The sequence below is a fragment of the Rhinoderma darwinii genome, chromosome 10 (genome assembly GCF_050947455.1).
Source record: "Rhinoderma darwinii isolate aRhiDar2 chromosome 10, aRhiDar2.hap1, whole genome shotgun sequence".
Classification (NCBI taxonomy): domain Eukaryota; kingdom Metazoa; phylum Chordata; class Amphibia; order Anura; family Rhinodermatidae; genus Rhinoderma; species Rhinoderma darwinii.
The window spans coordinates 74,828,590-74,856,584 of record NC_134696.1 but is presented as its reverse complement, the minus strand read 5'-3'; the positions used below and the strand labels follow the sequence as shown (position 1 = coordinate 74,856,584).

Here is a 27,995-nt window from a genome sequence, read left to right as displayed (position 1 = left end):
AGCATGCAGGGAGAAGTCTTATAATCAAACGCATTTGTTCTAAGCTGCCTCGCAGTGGAAACAGGGGGGAAGCGGGGTAAAGGTAATATATGTAAATGGAATGTTAGGACCTGTTGACAGGTCCTCCTTAAAAAATGAATTATTTCCCCTAAATAAATTCAGACCCGCAAAAAGACACCTAAATATTAGATCCTCAGATTAGACCTATATTTACCACTCACATGTCTCACACACAGACGGTACATACACTTCACCACATAAGCACTAGAAACACACACACACACACACTACTTACAAGACATCACTAAACAAGAATCCCACAACTTCCCATGTACCTCCAGTGCCCCAGATTGCCGCTCATGGCGCTGTCTCCAGACTTCTCCCCATGTACCCCCCTCCTCACACAATGCTCCTTATGTACCCCCCTCACACACACTGCTCCCCATGTACCTTCCTCTTCACACACTGCTCTCCATGTACATCCCCCTCCACAAACACTGCTCCCCATGTACCCCCTCCTCACACACTGCTCCCCACGTACACCCTCCTCCTCACACACTGCTCCCCATGTACCCCCTCCTCACACACTGCTCCCCACGTACACCCTCCTCACACACTGCTCCCCGCGTACACCCCCTCCTCACACACTGCTTCCCACGTACACCCCCTCCTCACACACTGCTCCCCACATACACCCCCTCCTCACACACTGCTCCCCATGTACACCCCCTCCTCACACACTGCTCCCCACGTACACCCCCTCCTCACACACTGCTCCCCATGTACACCCCCTCCTCACACACTGCTCCCCATGTACCCCCCTCCTCACATACACTGCTCCCCATGTACCCCTTCCTCACACACACTGCTTCATCTCTTTTTCAGACCACTCATTATCTTCCACCTCTCTCGGCAGCATCCTTGTATCTTTTCTGCCTGCATAGAGATGCATTAGGAGTTAGACCCTCCCCTTTCTGAGGTCATCTGACCTTCATTCTATCTTCTATCACTTTACTATCCTCCTCAGTGGTTTAGAACCTTCGTCATGTGACTATAATGTCACCAAATGTCCTACTCCTGTCCTACTTGATGTTTTGGCATCATTTGCACAAAATTGCGGCAAAAACGCATTTTGTTTTTGTAAATGCATAGTGACATTTAGAGACACTACAGTTATGCACAAATCATGCTAAATTTGCAGCAGTTTTGAAGTAAAGATGCAAAAATATAAAAAATATGCCTGGGGGCCCCCCTGAATCAATCAGAGACTGGGGCCTGGAGCAGGTGCTCCAGGAGCACCAATGATAATCCGGCCCTGGCCACCATGCAACGTTATATGTGGGATCCACAGTTTTGTGCACATGGCAGCCTTCTTGCGAGCAACAAGAGAATCTCAAGAAGTTCTATATGATGGGTCTAAGATACTGTTGTTCCAAGACTTAGCGGACTGCACTTTAGCTAAACGTCACATTCTGAAGCCAGTTACTGATGCTTTATCCCCTCGGCCTCTCTAATATGAAAAGGGCAGGCAAATTACCATTTGTATACCTGGATATTTACAAAACTCGAGATAACCCCTATAGAAATCCGCTCCTGGATGCCTTTGGCACTGGATTTGCCGACACAACCCCAGCAAAATGCCTCGCAATCTGCATCCAAATCTAAATCACCGAAATGCAAGTAACGTCTACAACACAATGAGGACAATTGATCTGTTCCAACTAGTATCCTTGAATAGTTCCTCACTGAGAATATACCCTAGGGGCTATTGAAATATTGAAATGTTGTACCATTGAATGGCGGCATTGTTTATCCCCATCTGTGTTTGTCATAGTAATGGAGACACTTCTCCTGAAATTGAGACAGGCTGGGGGCATTGAGGGACTCCGATTGGGGGACGACGTACATAAATTGGCGGCTTTTGCTGATGATTTATTGTTGTTGGTCATGAACCCCCTAACCGCTTTCCCATTGATATTGGATGTTTTCAGAAATTTCAGGGATATCTCTAATGTCACGATACGGCGTGTGGACCCACTGGGCCGTACCGCTTAGCGGGATGGCAGCTGGCCAAACAGGTGTGGTACAGAGTCAATGGTCCAGAAAGGTTACCTGAGGCAATGTAGACAGTAGGAAGGCAGGTTCGGCTGGCACCAGGCGGCAGGTAGACGTCAGGCATTGAGTAGCAGAGCAGGCGTGGAAATGCAGCACAGCACGACAACAGTTCAGCACGGCAGTAGGTCAGGATAGTACTGGATAGCACGGGATACAGGATACAGGTATGGGGAACACTGGGAAGCTGGAAGACCATTTGCAAGACAGACTTTGGGAAACAACAACGCTCAGACGAGGATCAGAAGCGCGGGGTGCCTTCTTATAGTCCAGGAAATCATGTGAGTTGATGATGATGATTATTTCATGCGCGCGCTGGCCCTTTAAGAGCGGGCACGAGCGCGCACCCTCCGAGAGACAGTCTCTATACCCGGAAGTGAGTGCCGGCGCCTCACAAGGGGACGACGCAGCACAGTAGCAGGATGTCCATGGCTACGGTCGTCGAGGGGTAAGTTAGAACGACGGACTGCGGCCATAGACGTTACAGTATGCCCCCTCTTACGCCCCCTCTTCTTGGGGCCAGAGCGGGAAAGAAACTTCCTCATGAGAACAGGGGCATCGATGTTCTCCCAAGACCTCTCTTCTGGACCGAATCCCCTCCAATCCAATACACCAAATAAAACGTCCTTCCTCCCACCTTCTTGGTGGCTAGAATCTCCCTTACCTCGAAAGTCCCTGTCGAGCCGCTAGGAGCCACTGCGGAATTAGGAGTCCTACAGTAGCGGTTCAGGACCACGGGCTTCAGCAAGGAGACGGAGTAGGAGTTAGGGATCTTGAGGGTAGGAGGCAACCGCAGTTTGTAAGAGACCGGGTTAATTTGTAGCAGGATCTCGAAGGGTCCGAGGAACCTGGGAGCAAATTTGCAGGACGGCACCCACAGCCGGATATTCTTTGAAGACAACCAGAGCTTCGTACCTGGAAGAAACTGAGGAGGATCCCGTCTTCTAGTATCTGCTTTTTTCTTCATGCGGTCAACTGCCAGCAGAATAGAAGATCGGGTCTTTTGCCATATTTTCAGAAAGTCCCTGAAGGTCTAGTCAGCTGCAGGCACCTGGGACATAGTAGAGACGGGAAGAGGTATTCGAGGATGTTGGCCATAGACTATGAAAAACGGGCTGGAGGTGGTGGACTTGTTTCCAGCCATCATGTCGTATGGAAACAAAGTGACGTAGATAGTTCTCCATAATCTGGTTAATCCTCTCGACTTGCCCATTGGACTGGGGATGATAGGCCGAAGAGAAGTTCAACTTTACACCGAGGAGGCCGCAGAGGGCTCTGCAAAACCTCGAGGTGAACTGGACCCCTCAAGCCGTGCAGACGGAAGATGTGTTGTACGAAGAGGTCAGCCAGTCGAGCAGCAGAAGGCAGACCAGTCAGGGGAACAAAATGAGCCATTTTAGAGAATCGAACCAGCACCACCCAGATCACACTGCATCCCGCAGGGAGAGACAGATCTGTGACAAAGTCCATAGCAATATGCCACCAGAGGGCATCGGGCACAGGCAGTGGTTGGAGCAGACCGGCTGGTCTGGAGAGGGCAACTTTGTTTGCTGCACACACCGTACAGGAGGAGACAAAGTCAATGACGTCTTTGGGCAGCGTGGACCACCAGAACTGACGGGCAATTGGGTCTCGGGTCTTACGGGTACCCGCGTAACCGTGCCAGCTTGGAACTGTGACCCCAGCGAAGGATTCTTCTTCTGTCAGCCAGACATACAAAAGTTCTTCCTGGAGGAGTGTCACTAACCTGCAGAGGGTTAACAGAATAGATGCCGGAAGGGTCAATAATATTATGTGGGGACTCCACAGTGTCCTCTGTTAAATGACCTAGACAAGGCATCGGCCCTCACATTCTTGTCGGCAGGTCGGTAGTGGAGTTCGAACCGGAACTGAGCAAAGAACAACGACCACTTGGCTTGACGAGGGTTCAACCGTTGAGCCGTCTGTAAATAGGTCAGATTCTTGTGATCCGTGAAGACCAGGATAGGATGAACTGCGCCCTCCAGTAGATGTCTCCACTTTTGCAGGGCCAGCTTGATGGCCAGTAACTCCCGATCCCCAATCGAGTAGTTGCACTCTGCGGAAGAAAACAGTTTGGAATAGTAGCCACATACCACAGTCTTGCCTTTAGAACCTCTCTGGGACAACAGTGCACCTGCACCAACAGAGGAAGCGTCCACCTCTAAAGAAAACTGTAGGGACACATCAGGATGGTGAAGAATAGAGGCTGACGTAAAGGCTTTTTTTAAAGTCTCAAATGTGGCTTCTGCCTCCGGAGTCCACATTTTGGCATTCACACCCTTTTTTGTGAGGGTAGGGATGGGGGCTGTCAATGACGAAAATTTGGGGATGAACAGCCGGTAGAAGTTGGCGAATCCCATGAAGCGTTGTATAGCACTTAAGCCTTGGGTCGTGGCCACTCCGGGACAGCTTTTACCTTCTCAGGGTCCATCTTAAGGCCCTGATTGGAGATGATATAACCCAGGAAGGGAAGAGATCTTTTTTCAAACATGGACCTCTCCAGCTTGGCATAAAGATGATTCTCCCTTAAACAAAGCAACAACTGGTGGACATGACTCTGTATCGAGATACAACACAACACAGACATAGAGGAGATCACGAAAAATGTCATTGACGAATTCTTGAAACACCGCGGGGGCGTTACACAGGCCGAAGGGCATAACTAGGTATTCATAGTGCCCATCACATGTATTAAATCCGGTCTTCCACTCATCACCCTGACGAATCCGAATCAGGTTGTAGGCCTCTCGCAAGTCCAGTTTAGAAAAAAAAATTGCCCCCCGTATGCGATCAAACAGTTCCGAAATCAAAGGCAATGGGTACCTGTTCTTCACCGTGATCCGATTGAGGCCCCAATAGTCAATGCGGGGTCGGAGAGATCTATCCTTCTTCTTGACAAAGAACCCAGCTACGGCCGGGGATGAGGACTTACGAATGAAGCCCCTCTCCAGATTCTCCTTGATGTAGGTCGACATAGACTGAGTCTCAGGCAAGGAGAGAGGGTACACTCTACCGCGAGGAGGTGATGAATCAGGAACCAAGTCGATCGGACAATCGTATGCTTGATGTGGCAGCAAAGTCTCCGCTTCCCTTTTATTGAAGACATCAGAGAACATAGAGATACAAGAAGGCAACCCTGCCAATGACCGAAGCGGAGGACGCTGCGGTGACTGGATATGACCCAGACAGCGGTCGAGACACTTGGAGCCCCACTGGAGAACCTCTCCAGAGTTCCAATCCAGGACTGGGGCGGGCAAATGGAGCCAGGGCAAACCCAACAGCACGGGGTTGACGGCCTTGGGCAGGACAAACAGGGAGATGAGCTCAGTATGAAGAGCTCCCACTTGAAGTCTCAATGGCTTAGTCACAGGCAACACTGGGTCAGGCAATGGTAGTTCATCTACTGAGGCGACAACCAACGGACTTTCCAGATGGACAGTGGGCAACTGGAGAAGTCTTGACAGATGAAATTAGCTGCAGAGTCAGAGTCCAGGTAGGCAGAGGCCAGATGGGGTTTCTCGCCAACAATGATGGTCACGGGAATAAACAGTTTGGGGGAGAGTTCACGATTAAATGCAGTGGCGCCCAGGGTAGTATCTCCAACCAAACCCATGCATTGGGATTTTTGGCTTTTGTGGACACAGACGCACGACATGGCCAGCGAGGCCACAATACAGACAGAGTCCAGAGGTGCGCCTGAGCTGTTTCTCTTGTACAGACAATTTTAGGCGATCCACCTGCATCGGAACCTCAGGCACGGCAGTAGAGGACGGCAAGAGGAGTTGCTGGAAGTTGGGCGCCAATCTAGGAAGCTGTCTCTCCTGTCGAACATCATGAGATCTCTCCCTGAGCCTTATATAAACCCGGGTAGCAAGCAGAATCAGGTTGTCCAAGGCAGATGGTAGATCTCGGGCAGCAAGTTCGTCCTTGATCTCGGGTGATGCCACCAAGGCCTCATTGTTGCAGGACAGTTCTCCTGCCAGGATCTGGAACTGGATTGTGTATTCGCCCACGGAGGTGTCCTCCTGGCGAAGGTTAAAGATAGCAGTGGCTGCTGATGAGAATCGTCCTGGCTCCTCAAAAACAGTACGGAACAACCGCATGAACCCCTGGAAGTCTTGAGTCTCAGGTCCCTGACGTTCCCAGATTGGGTTCGCCCATGCCAGGGCCTTGCCAGAAAGTAGAGACACGATGAAGGTGATCTTGGTTCCGTCCAACGGAAATGCTCAGGCATGCAGGGAAAAATGGATATAGCATTGGTTCAGAAATCCCCTGCACGAACTTGCATCTCTATGGAACCGAGAAGGTAATGGTAGCGAGAACCGAGGATCCGAACCAGAACCGCCAGGAGGTGTAGCAGGAGTGTCGGTCGAGGGAGCTTGCATAGAAGCAGGAAGGGAAGCAGATAGCGCCCCTAGCTGCGGCGCCGTGCAGTCCACTGCCGCAAGAAGTTGATCGTGTCTTGCACGGAGGTCCTGCAGGTCCGCCTGCATGGCTTGGGAGGGTGACATGCCCTTAAATTGACCAGCAGGGTCCATGGCCTGAGCGTACTGTCACGATGCAGAATGTGGACCCACTGGGCCGTACTGCGTAGCGGGATGGCAGCTGGCCAAACAGGTGTGGTACAGAGTCAATGGTCCAGAAAGGTTACCTGAGGCAATGTAGACAGTAGCAAGGCCGGCTCGGCTGGGACCAGACGGCAGGTAGACGTCAGGCGTGGAGTGGCAGAGCAGGCATGGAAATGCAGCACAGCACGACAACAGTTCAGCACGGCAGTAGATCAGGATAGTACTGGATAGCACGGGATACAGTATACAGGTATGGGGAACACTGGGAAGCTGGAAGACCATTTGCAAGACAGACTTTGGGAAACAACAACAGCACTCAGACGAGGATCAGAAGGGCGGGGGGCCTTCTTATAGTCCAAGAAATCATGTGAGTTGGTGACAGTCTCGATAACCGGAAGTGAGTGCTGGTGCCTCACAAGTGGACGACGCAGCACAGCAGCAGGATGTCCATAGCCGTGGTCGTCGAGGGGTAAGTTAGAACGATGGACCGCAGACATAGACGTTACATCTAACTTCAAAATTAACTATGAAAAATTGGAGGCCCTGAATGTCGACCTGCCTGTGACTCAAATCTCCATTTTGAAATCTACATCACCCTTTAAATGGCCTCATGCTGCTAATACATTTTTGAGTGTCATGATTATTACAAATACTGCACAACTTTTTTCACTTATCTACGCTCCTCTTATTCCAAATACCCAGAAATTTCTCTCCCAACTAAAAACTCCCTTCGTATCCTGGATAGGAAGAAAAATCTTACTTGCCACTTATGTCCTCCCACAGATCCTATATACATTACAGAATCTCCCCATCTCCATATCCAGATCCTACTTGGTTAGAAAATTATACCCTCCTACCCTCACACCCTGCACAATTCCTTATCAAAGATATATACTGGTCTCCTTCTACACCAAGCGCCCCTAAACCCTATTTCTTTGTGGAGTTTTGAGAAAGAATTAAGTATCGGCCTATCGCAAAGAGAAGTAGCTTTTGTGTTGACTCATTCACAAGGTTTCTCTCGGGGTGTGAGATATAAGGAAAACTCTTACAAACTACTTGCGAGGTGGTATCTATATAAGTTGCGCCTTTCCTGTATGGATTCTTGTTGCAGACGTGGCCTTGAGATATATGGTGGTTTTGTCCTAAAATCCGACAATTTTGGAAGCAGGTAGAGAATGCTATTAGAGATGTCACATGTACTACTCTACGACTAAACCCTGGATTGATACTATTGTGGCTCCCATTGAAAGATTTTACCCTTTCATTGAAAGATTTAGTTACTTTCATGATATCTACTGCAAAACTATTGGTCCCACTGAATTGTAGGAAAACAGATCCTCCTAATATAGAGTCATGGTGGTCTTAAATGCATCAACTACACAGAATGGAGAAATTGGTAGGCTAGAACACTTACACGCAAGATAAATTTCTTTATGTATGGCAACCATGGAGAGACTTCCACATAAAAAAAAACTGTCTTAGGGTATGTGCACACACAAAACCAAAAACTTCTGAAAATACAGCGGTTTTTTCAAGGGAAAACAGCTCCTGATTTTCAGACGTTTTTTAAGCCACTCGTGATTTTCACTGCGTTTTTTACGGCCGGTTTTTTTACCTGTTTTTCTACAGAGTTTGTGAAAACCGGCTCCAAAAACGTGCGTTTTTTGAGGCGTAAATGCACCAAAATATGCCTGAACACACTCCATGTGAACATACCCTAAAGTACCCTAACATACCCTAAGGTATTCACACGAACGTAGCCCACTGCCGTTTTCCACATCTGAGATGGACCCGTGCGGGACGCGTTGTTCCGGATCCCCCACAGACTACAGTCCATGGAGGGATGAATGACACATAGTAAAATAGGACATGTCCTATTTTTCTACGCAGCGTTCACACGCTCCAATGAAACATCGGTCGTGTGAACGGCCCCATTGAAATGCATTGTTTTAACGGCTGTCACACGGATTTGATTCAGGCTCGTGTGAATAAGGCCTTAGGTGACCCCCTCACACCTTCCCCCTCACTATTGCTCCCCCCCTGAGCTGGAAGAACAAATTGAGACCCTTATACGAAAACCCATGTGATTAGCAATACACTTTCACTCTTCAGCTGTATCTTGAGATGACCTGCCGTGATCTTGTTAATTCCCCCACCTACCTGAGAAGCTGCGTACTTTGTTGCTTCATTATGTCTGTAATATGCTATTTTTTTTATTTTCTTTATTTTCAACTTTTCAACTCTTTCTTTTGATTCAAAAGGAATGGAAATGTAATGCTATATATTAGCTGGAGTTAAGTTAGATATGAGGTCTTCTCTTATCATTACTCCTCCCTATATAATTAAATTTTATAATTGAACTGCTTTGGAAAGCTGTATTGGAACTGCTGAAAGTTAGACCGGCTCTGTCTTACATTCTCTGCTCCGATCCGTGAGCCAATTGACTGTATATTTTATGATTATCGTTCATTGTCTGATTATGGTCATGTGAGCCTGTTTCACACAATTTATATATATATATATATATATATATATATATTGTGCTGGTTTCGCATCAGGAGAGGTTGGTACAGCGGTTTCTTAGTAGCCAGACCTAAAGGAAAAAAAAGGGTACACAGCGCCACATGGTGCAAGATAAACCTGATGGAAAAGGTTGAAAAGAGTAAAAATAGGTGATCGCGCTCACCTTAACAAGTTGTACAAATCAGGTACAACACTGATGTGAGCATGTAAGAATGAAACAAATAGCTGCTGCTCCCCAATCCAGATGCCGGTATCATGGAAGCGTGGTACCGCAATGTAATAGTAAAATAGGAAAAAATGTATGGATATACAGGGGAGCGCTACTAATAAGTAAACGGGTAACAGTGGTAAATTCCTTGATTTATTAAATATAGGCAACGCGTTTCAACACAGGACATGTGTCTTCGTCAGGCCAAGGAAGAACAAACAGTGCAAAGAGACATCTTAAATAATAAGCCAAACATGATTAAAAAATCCACAGCAGCCTGAAAAAACCGCGAAAGCAAAGCTCATGGAGAGAGCTGTCAGTGACGTCATATAAACAGATGTTAAATGCGGGACTCGCAATCCAGCCAAAAAACAACAAACAACATCACTAAGTGATCCTGCAATTAATACTGCATCATTTTGTTGATGCATGTAAAATGTCAGAACAAAGTCAAAATAAAAACGGGATACGCAATATTACATGTAATATTGCGTATTATCTAACTATACCAAGTGCCTTCCTACCAGGCACTGGACACAAAGTAACACAGGTCTTTACTCACATAGAATACAGGCTACTCCAGACTTAGTAGTCTCCAGTCTGAGTCAGGGGTGAGACTGACACACACTGTGTCTGCACCTTTTTATATACAGGCTGCAGGTGCAGCTAATTGAGCAGCAGCCTTGTCCTACAAACAGAGATGGACTAGAGATTGGGGAACCCGCCCTGCTCTTCCCCAATCCAACTCCAGGCCCTTTTTCCAGCTTTTCCTTAAGCTGAGATTGGAAAGCTAGAGCTTTCTATTGCAAAAACTACTCATTCCCTGAGGCCTAGGATACATATGACAGGATTCTAGGGGAAATGTACCTTCCCTCAATGACTTTACCTGTCACTGTCTCACATACCCTCTTCCTCTGTTCGAGCCTGTGGGATCGGACACATTTAGCTACAAGACAGTGTGTCCTAGACAAAGCGTCAGCATTGCCCTGCAGTTTTCCTGCTCTGTGTTCCACAGTATATTTGAAGTTCTGCAAAGTAAGAAACCACCGTGTAACTCTTGCATTTCTCTCTTTAGCTTGACACATCCACGTAAGATGAGAGCTGTCTGTAACCAACCTAAACCGACGACCCAATAAATAATATCTCAGGGAGGTGTTAATGTAGTTAGGGGCAGTAGAAAGGGGTCAAAGACAAGGAAGGCCGATCCGGTTTCTGACATTCCAGGCAAAATTGCCAAGTTGGGTGATGATGCGAGGGTGTCAGTCTCAGAAATGGCAGCCCTAGTGAATACTGATCTCCCTAACAGCCGGGAGAACAGCCCAGCTAGTAGTCGGCGGGATGGTAATGCAGGTAAGCCAAGACAATTGATAGTCGTAGGGGATTCTATAATCAGGAAGACGGATAGAATTATTTGTCGCCAAGACCACCTCAACCGAATGGTTTGCTGTCTCCCTGGTGCCAGGGTTCGGCATGTGGTGGAACGGGTGGACAAATTGCTGGGAGGGGCTGGTGATGATCCAGCTGTCGTGGTCCATGTCGGTACCAACGACAGAATAAATGGTAGGTGGAGGAGCCTTAAGAATAATTTTAAAGAACTAGGCTACAAGCTGAAGGGAAGGACCTCCAAGGTTGTATTCTCAGGAATACTGCCTGTGCCATGCGCATCACAGGAAAGACAGCGGGAGCTTAGGGAGTTAAATGCATGGCTGAAGTCTTGGTGTAGAGGAGAAGGATTTGGGTTCCTAGAGCACTGGGCTGACTTTTCATTGGGGTACAAACTGTATTCTGCAGATGATTTGCACCTAAATGGAAGGGGGTCCGCTGTGCTGGGGGAGAGAATTCTAGCTGGGGTGGCGGAGTATTTAAACTAGGGCTGAGGAGGGAGGTCAATGTAGAAAAAAAAGGGGTAGCCAGGTTAGAGAGGGGTCAGACTATATTGGTGGGGGGAGAAACAGAATGTGGGGAGAGGACTAGACAACAAGATAAGGAGATCCTTTCGTTACAAAACATCAGTGTAAATAAAAAGGACCGATTAATGTCAAATCACATTTCTGATAATAAAAGTGAAAAACTGACAGGCAAGTTAAAGTGTATGTTCACAAATGCCAGAAGTCTAGCAAGCAAAATGGGGGAGCTGGAGGCCTTGATACTGGAAGAAAATATAGATATAGTTGGTGTTGCTGAAACATGGCTGGACTCTTCACATGACTGGGCTGTAAATCTACAGGGTTTTACACTTTTTCGTAAAGACAGGACAAATAGGAAAGGTGGTGGTGTATGTCTGTATGTGAGAAGTGATATGAAGGCGAGTGTGAAAGAGACAATAGTGGGTGAAGACTGTGAGGAGGTTGAAACCTTGTGGGTGGAACTAGAAAGGGAGGTAAACACTGAAAAAATTACTTTTGGTGTAATCTATAGACCCCCCAATATAACTGAGGAGATGGAAGTTCAGCTATATAAACAGATGGAGCGGGCTGCACAGGCGGGTACTGTAGTGATAATGGGAGATTTTAATTTCCGGGATATTAATTGGTGTCATGGTTCGGCTTCAACTGCAAAGGGGAGACATTTCCTCAACCTGTTGCAGGAAAATTTTATGGGCCAGTTTGTGGAAGACCCGACTAGAGGTGAAGCTCTGTTGGATCTGGTCATTTCTAATAATGCAGATCTTGTTGGGAATGTCAATATTCGTGAAAACCTCGGTAACAGTGATCACAATATAGTTACATTTTACCTATACTGTAAAAAACAAACGCAGGCTGGGAGGGCAAAAACATTTAATTTTAAGAAAGCCAATTTCCCCAGGATGAGGGCTGCAATTCAGGATATAGACTGGGAAGAACTAATGTCAAATAATGGAACAAATGATAAATGGGAGATTTTCAAATCTACTTTGAGTTATTATAGTGCAAAATGTATTCCTACAGGTAATAAGTATAAACGACTCAAATTAAACCCCACATGGCTTACACCTTCTGTGAAAGGGGCAATACATGACAAAAAAAGGGCATTTAAAAAATACAAATCTGAGGGTACAGCTGTAGCCTTTGTAAAATATAAAGAGCTTAATAAAATCTGTAAAAATTTAATAAAATTAGCAAAAATACAAAATGAAAGGCAGGTGGCCAAGGATAGTAAAACAAATCCTAAAAAATTCTTCAAGCATATAAATGCAAAAAAGCCAAGGTCTGAACATGTAGGACCCCTAGATAGTGGTAATGGGGAGTTGATCACAGGGGATCAAGAGAAGGCAGAGTTACTAAATGGGTTCTTTAGCTCTGTATATACAACTGAAGAAAGAGCAGCTGATGTAGCCGCTGCCAGTGCTGTTAATATATCAGTTGATATACTGAATTGGATGAATGTAGAGATGGTCCAAGCTAAATTAAATAAAATAAATGTGCACAAGGCTCCGGGACCAGATGGGTTACACCCTAGAATTCTTAAAGAGCTTAGTTCAGTTATTTCTGTCCCCCTTTTCATAATATTCAGAGAATCTCTAGTGACTGGTATAGTGCCAAGGGACTGGCGCAGGGCAAATGTGGTGCCTATTTTCAAAAAGGGCTCTAGGTCTTCCCCGGGTAATTATAGACCAGTAAGCTTAACATCCATCGTGGGGAAAATGTTTGAGGGGCTATTGAGGGACTATATACAGGATTATGTGACAATAAATAGCATTATAAGTGACAGCCAGCACGGTTTTACTAAGGACAGAAGTTGTCAAACTAACCTAATCTGTTTTTATGAAGAGGTGAGCAGAAGTCTAGACAGAGGGGCCGCTGTGGATTTAGTGTTTTTGGACTTTGCAAAGGCATTTGACACTGTCCCCCATAGACGCCTAATGGGTAAATTAAGGACTATAGGTTTAGAAAATATAGTTTGTAATTGGATTGAGAATTGGCTCAAGGACCGTATCCAGAGAGTTGTGGTCAATGATTCCTACTCTGAATGGTCCCCAGTTATAAGTGGTGTACCCCAGGGTTCAGTGCTGGGACCACTATTATTCAACTTATTTATTAATGATATAGAGGAAGGGATTAATAGCACTATTTCTATTTTTGCAGATGACACCAAGCTATGTAATATAGTTCAGACTATGGAAGATGTTCATGAATTACAGGCAGATTTAAACAAACTAAGTGTTTGGGCGTCCACTTGGCAAATGAAGTTTAATGTAGATAAATGTAAAGTTATGCATCTGGGTACCAACAACCTGCATGCATCATATGTCCTAGGGGGCGCTACACTGGCGGATTCACTTGTTGAGAAGGATCTGGGTGTACTTGTAAATCATAAACTCAATAACAGCATGCAGTGTCAATCAGCTGCTTCAAAGGCCAGCAGGATATTGTCGTGTATTAAAAGAGGCATGGACTCGCGGGACAGGGATGTAATATTACCACTTTACAAAGCATTAGTGAGGCCTCATCTAGAATATGCAGTTCAGTTCTGGGCTCCAGTTCATAGAAAGGATGCCCTGGAGTTGGAAAAAATACAAAGAAGAGCAACGAAGCTAATAAGGGGCATGGAGAATTTAAGTTATGAGGAAAGATTGAAAGAATTAAACCTATTTAGCCTTGAAAAAAGACGACTAAGGGGGGACATGATTAACTTATATAAATATATTAATGGCACATACAAAAAATATGGTGATATCCTGTTCCTTGTAAAACCCGCTCAAAAAACAAGGGGGCACTCCCTCCGTCTGGAGAAAAAAAGGTTCAAGCTGCAGAGGCGACAAGGCTTCTTTACAGTAAGAACGGTGAATTTATGGAATAGCCTACCGCAGGAGCTGGTCACAGCAGGGACAGTAGATGGCTTTAAAAAAGGGTTAGATAATTTCCTAGAACAAAAAAATATTAGCTCCTATGTGTAGAAATTTTTTCCTTCCCTTTTCCCTTCCCTTGGTTGAACTTGATGGACATGTGTCTTTTTTCAGCCGTACTAACTATGTAACTCAAGTGCCCACTTAATTGCCAAGCACTCCCGTTCAACTATGCTATAGTTTTTCTCAGCCGGGGTAAGCTTTCTGCTCAAATAGGTCACAGGATGTTCCTCATCACCCACCTCTTGTGACAGAACTGCTCCGAGCCCCACATCAGAAGCATCAGTTTGGACAACAAACTCCTTTTTGAAGTCAGGAGTGACTAAGACTGGTTGGTTACACAGGGCCAGTTTCAACTCTTGAAAGGCGCTTTCAGCCTTCGTGTCCCACTTGACCATGACAGACTTACTTCCCTTGGTAAGATCTGTCAGGCGCGCTGCTGTGCTGGCAAAGTTTGGAATGAACCTGCGGTAATAACCTACAATTCCTAGGAAAGCTCTGACCTGCTTTTTGGTTGAGTGCTGGGGCCAGTTTTGGATAGCCTCAACTTTGTTTATCACCCCTCTCCCAATTATGTACCCCAGATACCATGCTTCCTCCAAGCCTAAGGAACATTTCTTTGGGTTTGCTGTTAACCCCGCGGCTCTGAGGGAGTTTAGTACTGCTTGTACTTTTGGTAAGTGGCTTTCCCAGTCATCACTAAAGATTATAATGTCGTCCAGATATGCCGAAGCATACCGACGATGGGGTTTGAAGACTATGTCCATTAACCTTTGAAAGGTCGCTGGAGCCCCATGTAGCCCAAATGGTAAACAAGTATATTGAAACAGACCATCCGGGGTGATGAACGCAGTTTTCTCTTTGGCGCCCTCCGTGAGGGGTACTTGCCAATAGCCTTTGGTTAAATCAAGTGTTGAACAATACCTTGAATGGCCCAGTCTCTCTATTAACTCGTCAACTCTTGGTATTGGGTATGCGTCAAACTTTGACATCTCATTTAACTTGCGGAAGTCGTTACAGAAACGTAATGACCCATCTGGTTTCAGAATCAATACAATGGGACTTGACCACTCACTTTTTGACTCTTCAATAATCCCAAGGTCTAGCATTTTCTTGACCTCCTCAGATATGGCTTATCTACGAGCTTCAGGAACTCTGTAGGGTTTCAAGTGGACCCGAACCTGAGGCTCGGTCACAATGTCATGTTTTATTATACTAGTCTGTCCTGGCAGTTCTGAAAACATGTCTGTGTTTCTCTGCACAAACTCTTTTGTCTCCTGTTTCTGTGGCTTTGCGAGGTATTCTGACACATACACATCTGGGTTAAGACTATAGGGGGTACTTACTGCCACGAGGGTCTCTCTTTCTTTCCATGGCTTAATTAAGTTTACATGGTATAACTGCACTGTCTTCCTTTTACCTGGTTGGTAAACTTTATAATTTACATCCCCCACCTTTTCAATTATCTCATACGGCCCTTGCCATCTAGCAAGAAATTTGCTTTCTACGGTTGGCACTAAGACCAACACTCGATCACCAGAGTTAAAATTTCTAACTTTAGCAGTTCGGTTATACACCCTGCTCTGAGCATCCTGAGCTTGCTCCAAGTGTTCCTTAACTATCGGCATGACCGCAGCGATTCGATCTTGCATCAACGTGACATGCTCAATTACACTCCTATAAGGTGTGGACTCTTGCTCCCAGGTTTCCTTGGCTATGTCCAGGAGACCACGGGGTTGTCTGCCGTATACAAGTTCAAAAGGAGAAAACCCTGTGGATGATTGAGGAGATAGGGGGATAAAAAATGGAATATCTGAGGGCGCAGCTGTACTGAAAATTGCTTTTATTTGTACAACAACAACAACGTGTACCTAACCTGACGAAGAGGCCGGTACGGCCTTGAAACACGTTGTTGTTGTACTAATAAAAGCAATTTTCAGTACAGCTGCGCCCTCAGATATTCCATTTTTTATCCCCCTATCTCCTGGATCTACATAGTGGATTTTTATCAATCTTCGGACCGGAATTTGGGCTGCAACTGTCTCAACCTAAGTATAACTTGGACACGCATCATGGGATGTTATGCTCCTAGCATAACAACATCAGGTCAGCATAATTGACCACCTTTATCCTATTGTTCTCATATTTTACAGGCTCATGCACTATGTGCGCTTTGTTCCCTTTTTCCCTATACTGTGGATGATTGAGGAACTTCACGTACAGCGAACATCAAATAGGGCAGAAGACAGTCCCAATCCTTCTCATCCTTACTAACCACCTTCCTCAACATGCCTTTTAATGTCTTATTGATCTTTCGACAAGACCATCAGTTTGAGGGTGATATATAGAGGTACGCAGGTGTTTAATTTTCAGCAGTTTACATAATTCCTTGGTGATTTTGGACATAAAGGGAGTTCCCTGATCGGTAAGGATTTCCTTAGGTAAACCAGTACAGGAAAACATGTAAAACAACTCTCTTGCAATGGCTTTTGAGGAGGAATTTCGCAAAGGGACTGCCTCAGGGTAGCGTGTGGCATAGTCCAACACCACTAGGATATATTGATGTCCTCTAGAGGATTTGACTAAAGGGCCGACCAGATCCATGGCAATTCTTTCAAAAGGGATCCCAATGATAGGCAAAGGCACCAGCGGACTCCTAAAATGTGGCATAGGAGCCGTTATCTGACACTCCGGGCAGGACTCGCAATACCTCTGAACTTCCGCATATACCCCCGGCCAGAAGAATCGTTGTAAGATACGCTCTCTGGTCTTTTCGCAACCTAGATGTCCACCCAGCACGTGTTTATGAGCCAGGTCCAACACCGTTCTACGATACGGTTGGGGTATCACCAGCTGTTCAACAACCTCCCCACGTACGTTATCTATCCGATACAGCAAATCCTGGTTAACCGCCATGTGTGGAAACACCTTATCAGCCCCTGGATGTTGAGGCACTCCATTTAATACCTTAGTATTTTCCCTGGCTTTTACCAATGTGGGATCGCTAAGTTCAGCAGTCCCAAAATTGTTACGTGATACATTTAACTCTGGTATATCAGAAATTTCCTCCTGCTCATCTGTTTCACCAGCAAAAACAGCCAGAGGAAATTTATCAGGCTCAGTGGTCACCCCTACTGCTGGCACCTCAGCATCCTCGTTAAAGGGTTCTGGGCTAATCACAGCGCACACATTAATACCATCATTAACATTTACAGTGGAGGTTACATCTTTCTTCCTCCACAAGTCCCAGAACACTGGGAAGTCTCTCCCCAGGATCACAATGTGCATCAGGGACTTGACCACACCCACTTCATGGCAAGCGGTTCCACAGGAAGTCTCTAGAGTGACCAAAGGTGGGGTATTCTTTAGTGTCCCCATGAATGCACAGGACCCCTATACTATGTCCTCTGAATGTTCCAGGGTCTATCAGGCTGGCATGCACCAGGGTAACCAGACTCCCTGAATCCAGCAAGGCACTCACAGTACACCCTTCCACTTTTATGACACACATTTGTTGTTCAGTCTCGTAAACCGTCTCAGCAGAACAAACAGGACGTGCAAACAAGGATATTCGCCTTGCTGCATCACACTCCATTGGCTCAGTAGTCAGGGGACAATTGGAAGCAATATGCCCAGGTCCATAACACCGCCAGCACTGTATGCGGCCCCGGTCCCCAACTTGAGACCCTGGTCTGGCCTTCAGTGTCTCTCTGGGATTTCTTCCCTCCGTCTGCTCCCCTTCTGAGCCACCTCCCTTAAAGACATTTCTCACCCCTCTAGTAAATGGAACAGTCTTACGGGTGCTCCGCATGATTTGCTGTTCCTGGGGTTAGAACATCCAGGCGGTACTTCTTGGAGTAGATCCTGAGTAGCTCTGTACCTTTCAATCAGGTTCACCAGCTGTTCCGCATCTGTAGGATCTCCTTGACCGACCCAACGCTGAACTTTCGGTGGTAAGGAGCGGATGTATTTGTCAAGCACCACTCTCTCCACGATCTGCGCAGGGGTTGATTCCTCTGGCTGTAGCCATTTCCTTGCAAGATGGACAAGATCATACATTTGTGATCGGGCAGGTAGGTGTTCCACAAAAGTCCAGTTGTGCACCCGTCGAGCACGCACATTCATATTAACACCCAGACGGGCAAGGATCTCACCCTTCAGCTTGGAGTAATCCTTGGCATCCTGCTCATTGAGATCAAAGTACGATATTTGCGGCTCTCCGGTTGAACTTGATGGACATGTGTCTTTTTTCAGCCGTACTAACTATGTAACTATGTAACCACTGCTGCTCACTGATCTGAAGATAACTACTCTCGTTCTGCCACTCGCTCAAACACCATGAGATAGGCCTCAACGTCGTCGGTGGGTGTCATCTTCTGCAGAGATGTCTGTACCGCTGCACGAGTGGTTTGGCGCAAACCATGAGGCCCCGCTGACCTCTCCACTGATGCCTGAATTTGGTCTTGCAAATGGCGATTTATTTGCTGCTGTTCTTTTAAGGCCAGTCTGTGGGCTTCACCCAGCAGAATATTGGTTTCAGCCTGTGCACGCATGGCTTCCTCATGCACCATTCGCTGAGTCGCGCTGGCTTATTGCAAAGCTGTGCTTATCTTTCCCTGGTTGATATTAGCCTGAATCAGCTGTTTAAGTATTTCATTCATTTTAAGTCTCTTTTTCTAGCCCAAGACATACACTTACAAGCACTCTCGGGGAGAAAAAAAATTGTGTTGTTGCCCCTAGCAAGGATTTTCCGCTTGGAGCAGCAAAAGTCCTTTTAAATAGGTGTATGTCTCTTTAAGACCGTGCCCGCATCGGCCACCATATGTGGGGGTTTAGCATCAGGAGAGGTTGGTACAGCGGTTTCTTAGTAGCCAGAGACAGGGACACCGTGCATTAAAGTTCATAACAGGGCTTTGCCTGTGTTTTATTCTTGTCAAAGAAACAGCCTCTTGTACAACAAGGCAAAATACAAAATAAATCCTGCTCGTTTGAGCACTAACTAAACAAGATATTATCTAACTATACCAAGTGCCTTCCTACCAGGCACTGGACACAAAGTAACACAGGTCTTTACTCACATAGAATACAGGCTACTTCAGACTTAGTAGTCTCCAGTCTGAGTCAGGGGAATTTGGAGTCTGAGGCACACGCAACGTATTATGTGTGGATTTGCCATGCAAATTTTCATGCAGCAAATCCGAAGCGTAATACAATACTAGCAAAGTAAATGGGCTTGAAAGAAATCTCATCTGCACGGTTTTAGATTTTTTTTTCTGCACATAAAAAATTCAGCATGTGGTGGAATGGGTGGACAAATTACTGGGAGGGGGTGGTGATGATCCAGCTGTCGTGATCCATGTGGCTACCAATGATAGAATACATTGTAGGTGGAGGAGCCTTAAGAATAGTTTTAAAGAACTAGGCTACAAGCTGAAGGGAAGGATCTCCAAGGTTGTATTCTCAGGAATACTGCCTGTGCCATGCGCATCACAGGAAAGAAAGCGGGAGCTCAGGGAGTTAAATGCATGGCTTAACTCTTGGTGTAGAGGAGAAGGGTTTTCATTGGGGTACAAACTATATTCTACAGATGATTTGCACCTAAATGGAAGGGGGTCTGCTATGCTGTGGGAGAGAATTCTAGCTGGGGTGGGGGAGTATTTAAACTAGGGCTGAGGAGGGAAGTCAATGTAGAAAATAAAGGGGTAGTTAGGTTAGAGAGGGGTCAGACTATATTGGTGGGGGGAGTAATAGACTGTGGGGAGAGGACTAGACAACAGGACAGGGAGATCCTTTTGTTACAAAACAGCAATGAAAATAAAAATGCCCAAATAATGTCAAATAATCACATTTCTGATACTGAAAGTGAAAAATTGAAATGCAAGTTAAAGTGTATGTTCACAAATGCCAGAAGTCTAGCAAGCAAAATGAGGGAGCTGGAGGCCTTGGTACTGGAAGAAAATATAGATATGGTTGGTGCTGCTGAAACATGGCTGGAGTCTTCACACGACTGGGCTGTAAATCTACAGGGTTTTACACGGTTTAGGAAAGACAGGGCGAATAGGAAAGGTGGTGGTGTATGTCTGTATGTGATAAGTGATATGAAGGTGAGTGTGAATGAGACATTAGAGGGTGAAGATTGTGAGGAGGTTGAAACCTTGTGGGTGGAATTACAAAGGGAGGTAAACACTGAAAAAATTACTTTTGGTTTAATCTATAGACCCCCCAATATAACTGAAGACATAGAAGGTCCAATATATAAACAGAAGGAGCGGGCTGCACAGGGGGGTACTGTAGTAATAATGGAAGATTTTAATTGGTGTCATGCTTCGGCTTCAAAGGGGAAACATTTCCTCAACCTGTTGCAGGAAAATTTTATGGGCCAATTTGTGGAAGATCCCGATTAGAGGTGAAGCTCTGTTGGATCTGGTTATTTCTAATAATGCAGATCTTGTTGGGAATGTCAATGTTCGTGAAAACCTCAGTAACAGTGATCACAATATAGTTACATTTTACCTATACTGTAAAAAACAAACACAGGCTGGGAGGGCAAAAACACTTAATTTTAAGAAGGCCAATTTCCCCAGGATGAGGGCTGCAATTCAAGATATATACTGGTAAGAACTAATGTCAAATAATGGTACAAATCATAAATGGAAGATTTTCAAATCTACTTTGGGTAATTATAGTGCAAAATTTATTCCTATAGGTAACAAGTATAAACGACTACAATTAAATCCCACATGGCTTACACCTTCTGTAAAAAGGGCGATACATGACAAAAAAAGGGCATTTGAAAAATACAAATCTGTGGGTACAGCTGTAGCCTTTGTAAAATATAAAGAGCTTAATAAAATCTGTAAAAAGGTAATATCAGCAAAAATACAAAATGAAAGGCAGGTGGCCAAGGATAGTAAAACAAATCCCCAAAAATTCTTCAAATATATCAATGCTAAAAAGCCAAGGTCTGAACATGTAGAACCCCTAGATAGTGGTAATGGGGAGTTGGTCACAGGGGATCAAGATAAAGCAGAGTTACTAAAGCTCTGTATATACAACAGAAGAAAGAGCAGCTTATGTAGCTGGTGCCAGTGCTGTTAATATATCAGTTGATATACTGAATTTGATGAATATAGATATGGTCCAAGCTAAATTAAATTAAATAAATGTACACAAGGACCCGGGACCAGATGGGTTACACCCTAGAGTTCTTAAAGAGCTTGGTTCAGTTATTTCTGTCCCCCTCTTCACAATATTTAGAGATTCTCTAATGACTGGTATAGTGCCAAGGGACTGGCGCAGGGCAAACAATGTGCCTATTTTCAAAAAGGTCTTCCCCCGGGTAATTATAGACCAGTAAGCTTAACATCCATTGTGGGGAAAATGTTTGAGGGGCTATTGAGACACTATATACAGGATTATGTGACAAAAAATAGTATTATAAGTGACAGCCAGCACGGTTTTACTAAGGACAGAAGTTGTCAAACCAACCTGATTTGTTTTTATGAAGAGGTGAGCAGAAGCCTAGACAGAGGGGCCGCAGTGGATATAGTGTTTTTGGACTTTTCAAAGGCATTTGACACAGTCGCTCATAGACCGCTAATGGGTAAATTAAGGACTATAGGTTTGGAAAGTATAGTTTGTAATTGTATTGAGAATTGGCTCAAGGACTGTATCCAGAGAGTTATGGTCAATGATTCCTACTCTAAATGGTCCCCGGTTATAAGTGTTGTACCCCAGGGTACCGTGCTGGGACTACTATTATTCAACTTATTTATTAATGATATAGAGGAAGCCATTGATAGCACTATTTCTATTTTTGCTGATGACAGCAAGCTATGTAGTAATGTTCAGTCAATGGAAGATGTTCGTGAATTGCAGGTGGATTTAAACAAACTAAGTGTTTGGGCATCCATTTGGCAAATTAAGTTTAATGTAGATAAATGTAAAGTTATGTATCTGGTGTTAAAGTAATCCTAATAGTTAATCAGAATGAACTGTTATTACAGATGTTGTTTTTTAGGAATGAAGGGAGGAAAGAGTTGGTTATCATTTCGCAAGAATTTGATGGATTGAATACATAGGTCAGGGGGAGTAGAGATATGGGAAGAAAACATGTTTGTCCTTAGAATTCTCTAGAACTGTACTAAAGGTGAAGGACTGACTATTTCCAATTGTTATGTTACTGTATGTTAGCCAAAATACTGTCTTGTATGATATTTATTGTCTTATGGTATTGAATGAATATAGAACAAGTATAAATAAACGATAGGGGGCCGGGACTAGCTCAGACCTCTACAGTAATCAGATACTTGTCTGTTCTGTTTTTGTCTTCGCCCGTATCGGTGTCGATCTACCTTTTGGGAATTGCGTTATCATTTGGAGGCACCTAGCGAGATATCCTGTGTAAACATCTTCACCAGGACTGAACAAGGAGAGGCAGCACACCACCGGCGGAGAGGGAAACATCAAACCCGGGTAAGTGAGCACTTGTCTCGCTGTTTTCCCTTTTTGCCGGGGGAAGAAGCCTCGGGAGTTTGTCCGAGGGAAGAAACAGGGATCTCAGGTAGATCATTTAATTTGTCTATATTGAATTACTATTGATATTTTGTTTCTGTTTTCATGCAACATAAATAACTAACTGCTTGCTGTTTATAAAGAAGGCGTATGAATGTGAGTGTGGGTTAAGTCCAACCTGGATGGGTAGAGACTCTGTTCTCGCGCTGCTCATTTGAAGCCCTGAACCCTAAACAGGGTGACGGAGGGAATTGCAGTAGCAACTCATACCAGGGGACTACCGAAGTGGCATTAATTTGTCCAAGTGTGTGGTTTCAGGACTCTTGCAGTCCCCGGTGTCCAACCCGCTAGGGTTTGGAAATTGATTGTCTCTCTAGAATAGGCTTGTTGGAATTAGGATAAATGTATGAGGAATACTTAGCGGTAGCAGTTGGAGTGTTTTTAGGACTATTTGTGTGTTTCTATCTCATTTATCAAGAGTACAGTAAAATAAGAGCTCAGCAGAGAATTGAGTTGCAACTGATTGCCCAAGAAGAAACAGCTGTGGATAATTAAAAAAAATATATATAAACAGCTGTAGAGTTAAGAGAATATACATAGCAGGAACTGAAGATAAGGCTCGCTAACTTTGACAGTTGCTATGGGAACTTCTTTCACTAAATCAGAACTGGGCCCTGGTTGGAATCCTAAGATAACCATGAACCATTTAGTGAAATTAGAACATGGAGATTGGGCAATTAAAGATGCAACTACAATTCTCAAAAAGGCAGGTATGCCAAAGACTGGTTGGCTTGATGCTGAGAGATGGAGGCAATTCAGCAGGCAGAATGATAAATGGATAGAAAAGCATGAGTACGGGGCGCAGGTAGCAGCCTGGATCAGAACATCAGAGAGGCATGATCCCCTTAATAATCACGCTGACCAGGAGGATGAGGATGTTGAGATAAGGAAGTCCAGACGAGGAGGGAAACAGCTGCAAGTTTCATTTCCTGAGCAGCAGTCACGTAGGTCCTCATCGCCCAATGTTATACGGTCAAGCATACATCCTCCTCATTCCTCACCCTGTACGCCTGCTCGTGCTTTAACTCTATCCTCACCCTCCAGTGTAGACACTGTCTCCCCGCAGACTATTTCCTCTGGTAGCACAGATGCTAAATCACAAGTGATGCATGACAGCAGTACTGATAAAATTATTCTTTTTATTCCTTCTACGCCTTCTTCCCCTTCCTCACCTTCTTTAGTGGAGAATCCTTCTCCCTATAATCCTTCCTCCCCTTCTTTAGTGGAAAATCTTTCTCCCTATACTCCAATAGCACGCCAGCTCTCTGATTTGATTGTTCATTACCATCCTCATAATTCACCACCAGATTACACTAGTTTATCTAGTCAGTCGCCAATATCACTACAAACTGCAGCATACCCCCCCCCCCCCTTGCCTAAAGCTAGTTTCCAAGATAGTTTTAGTTCCTCATCCCCAACCCTGGAGTTTGGATGGGAGTGTGGTGTCTGTGGGCTTTGTAATAAGCCCGATGTATATGTCTGTACAAGATGCAGCCAAATCAGATCGGGAGGTGAATCTCAGTGTTCCCTATTGACTAGTCCAGGAACAGGTCTCATTTCTCCGCCACTGACGAGTGCAGGGGGTAATGGATCAGAAATAAAACTTCGCCTCTTCAAAGATCAGGATACCTGGTGCGTTGCAAATTCACTGGCACTGGCACTGAGATCCAATACATGGGTATGTAAGTGTGGAAACACTCACAGGACAGACACCTCACTGCATTGCTCAAAATGTAAGACAGGGAGGATGCAACCTCCGACTGCTCCGTACCAAGAGGTTTTTCCAGTTATAACACAGGTTTCCTTAAGTCCTGGAGCTACAGTGGACACCCCTAGAATAGAAACTACCACTTGGTATAAACCATGGAGCAGGAGTGACCAGCTGATAATGGCAAGAGAGTTACCAGATCCATATAAGAACCCGATGGGGTTCTTTAAGGGTGTGGAAAGGATATGTCAAAACTATGAAGCCACCTTGAGTGATCTGGCTTCATTGTGTACCATATCTGCAGGCACACCACTGGTCAACAAGGTACAGAAGGTAGAGGGGGATGGGGTGGAAGGTGTACCAGAAGCAGATTACAAGAAGACAAAGAAATCTGGTCAAACGTTTATTCAGAGACTCCAGATATTAGCAAAAACCCTTGCAAATGAGTGGTCTACAGGTTTGCCTGAGGCTTTTCAGGGTGCTGAGGAGTCAGTGGATAAATATTATGCACGTTTTACCAGTATATTTGAAGATCAGGATTTTGACGTACGTACTGCTTCTGGAAAGGATGCTCGTATACTAAGGACTTGTTTTGTTTATGGGTTAAGGGAAGACCTCAGAACAGAATTAATGAAAATTCGTCCAGAATGTATGTTTACTCCCGTAGAGCAGTCACTGGTGGTAGTCAGAAGTATTGAGGAACAGAATAACAAAAAGAAACAGAGGAAGGTGCAAAAACAACCTGTTGTACCTATTATGGTATCAATAGCAGCACCTCCTAATGCAAATGTTGTCCCTGAAGCTAGGGGTATGGAATTTAAGCAGAGAACTGGAAGAATAAATGTTGAAGAATACAAGAAGAAGGGACTATGTTTTGGGTGTGGAGGTAAGGGACATATGAAAAGGGATTGTCCTTCCAGACAGAAAGTTCGAGCCCAAACGCCCCAAACGCACGTACAAATGGTTGATACTACCCAGACACAAGATGATTCATACTATCCCTGGTGGCAAGCCAACCTAACATCCAAGCCGGGAAATTAGTTTGATTTTAGAAAACAAGATGGTGTCTGGGGAACAAAAGAGATGACCTTTATACAAACTGGTAGTATGCCTGTAGAAAACCTACAATTAAGTTTTGCCAGTAAAAGTTTAAAGGATCAGGAAATAGATTACTCTCTAGTCCGGGAGATTCATAATTTCAGTTTGCACCATGCCGATAAATTTCCTTTTGGACATAGGGGAGATTGTGAGGCTATGAAAGCCTTTGCCGTCAGCAAAGAAAATGAAGGAGATGTTGCAAGTATGGCAGGAGATGGGGCGGATTCAATGTCAATTGATCCAAGAAAGAACATAAACCCCTCCTTATGCAGGCCTATTGTATATTACCAGTGGGTAACTAACAAAGAATGAGACTCTTGGTGTCTTTATCTCAATATTACTCTTTTGACATCCATTGTTAATGCCCTAGTTATCAAACGACAGTTTGAACTTCCAAAAGGAATTTATATAATTTGTGGAAATAATGCTTACAGATGGCTTCCTGAAGGAACTGGGGGAACATGTACCCTAGCAAGAATAGAACCAGCCACCTGGACATGGAAGTCTGATCAACTCTTGTATCAGAATATGCCTCAACATATGATAAGTAAACGTAGTCTTAAGTTTCGGCATACACAACCATTATTACAAATAGGTTGGAAGGAAGAGTTAATGATGGCTTTGCCTATCATTGGTAGTCCAGTTTCTACCTTAATTAGAACTACTTAGAATGCCCAACGTATGGAAGCCTTAGCAGATGTATTCGACAATATTACTGATTATCTTTTTGACGCTATAAGGGTATGTTCACACGTAGTCAACAAAAACGTCTGAAAATCCAGAGCTGTTTTCAAGGGAAAACAGACCCTGCTTTTCAGACGTTTTTTTACCAACTCGCATTTTTCGCGGCGTTTTCACGCCGTTTTCGCGGCGTTTTTTACGTCCGTTTTTGGAGCTGTTTTCATTGGAGTCTATGAGAAAACAGCTCCAAAAACGTCCAAAGAAGTGTCCTGCACTTCTTTTGACGAGGCTGTATTTTTACACGTCGTCGTTTGACAGCTGTCAAACGACGACGCGTAAATAACAGGTCGTCTGCACAGTACGTCGGCAAACCCATTCAAATGAATGGGCAGATGTTTGCCGACGTATTGTAGCCCTATTTTCAGACGTAAAACGAGGCATAATACGCCTCGTTTACGTCTGAAAATAGGCCGTGTGAACATACCCTAAGTGTGAACTCTGCCTATACTAAACAATTAATAGTAGTTACTAATCAACACACTATGGTATTGGATTATCTAACTGCATCACAAGGAGGACTTTGTCAAATAGTAGGACCAGCATGTTGTCACTATATTAACCCTACAGGAATGATGCAAGTTGCTTATGATATTAAACAAGCGCAGGAACTAAAAGAAAGATATTGTGAGGCTAATGCTCAATCAGAATTGCATTTCCCAGAATGGTTATCTTGGTTGAATCCTCTCAACTGGTTTCAGGGGATAGGGGGATGGATATCTGGTATTTCTCATGTACTTTTGCAAGTTGTTATGATTGCACTAATACTTGTAATAGTAATCAAGATTCTACTTGTTGTTTTTAGGAAAATAATAGATCCGAACTGTAGCAGTAAACAGAAAAGACCTCCCCCTGAACGAAACGATACCCCAGTCATGATCATGATTGCGGCTATGAAGCGAAAATGCTACACATGTGTAAAGGAATCGCTTGATGACATCAAAGATTGCATCTATTGTGGAAATGAATTGATTTGACAAAGACAAGAATTAACAAATTACTGACATAAGATATATCACATACGTGTTTAACAATATATGTATATTTTAACTAACTCTTTCAGTCCTCATATAGAATTTATATTAACGATAGCTAGAGGGTAATGGGAAACATGAGAAAACCTAAGCTCAAGGATCGTCTGGATGGCTGTTGAACATCCCACAATTTATGGAGATTAGTATCTCTATACCTTGTGTAGGTAGGACAAACCTTTGGGTTTTTCGCGAAAAGGAAGGGAGAGTAGTTAAAAGGTCTAGCCAAATTATAAAAAGAGGGGAGTAATGTTAAAGTAATCCTAATAGTTAATCAGAATGAACTGTTATTACAGATGTTGTTTTTTAGGAAAGGAAGGGAGGAAAGAGTTGGTTATCATTTCGCAAGAATTTGATGGATTGAATACATAGGTCAGGGGAGTAGAGATATGGGAAGAAAACATGTTTGTCTTTAGAATTCTCTAGAACTGTACTAAAGGTGAAGGACTGACTATTTCCAATTGTTATGTTACTGTATGTTAGCCAAAATACTGTCTTGTATGATATTTATTGTCTTATGGTATTGCATGAATATAGAACAAGTATAAATAAACGATAGGGGGCCGGGACTAGCTCAGACCTCTACAGT

The 27,995-nt window shown here is 44.5% G+C and overlaps 1 protein-coding gene and 1 long non-coding RNA gene across 2 annotated transcripts in view; one reads left to right on the top strand and one right to left on the bottom strand.

The window, feature by feature from the left end:
- ABCG4 (ATP binding cassette subfamily G member 4) overlaps window positions 1–27,995 on the bottom strand; it is a 365,340-nt gene that overhangs the window by 256,078 nt on the left and 81,267 nt on the right. The window lies entirely within an intron of this gene.
- LOC142662123 (uncharacterized) lies at window positions 7–27,987 on the top strand. Its single transcript, XR_012850875.1, has 3 exons — window positions 7–82; window positions 22,640–22,732; window positions 27,181–27,987. It is a non-coding gene; the product is annotated as an uncharacterized LOC142662123 (long non-coding RNA).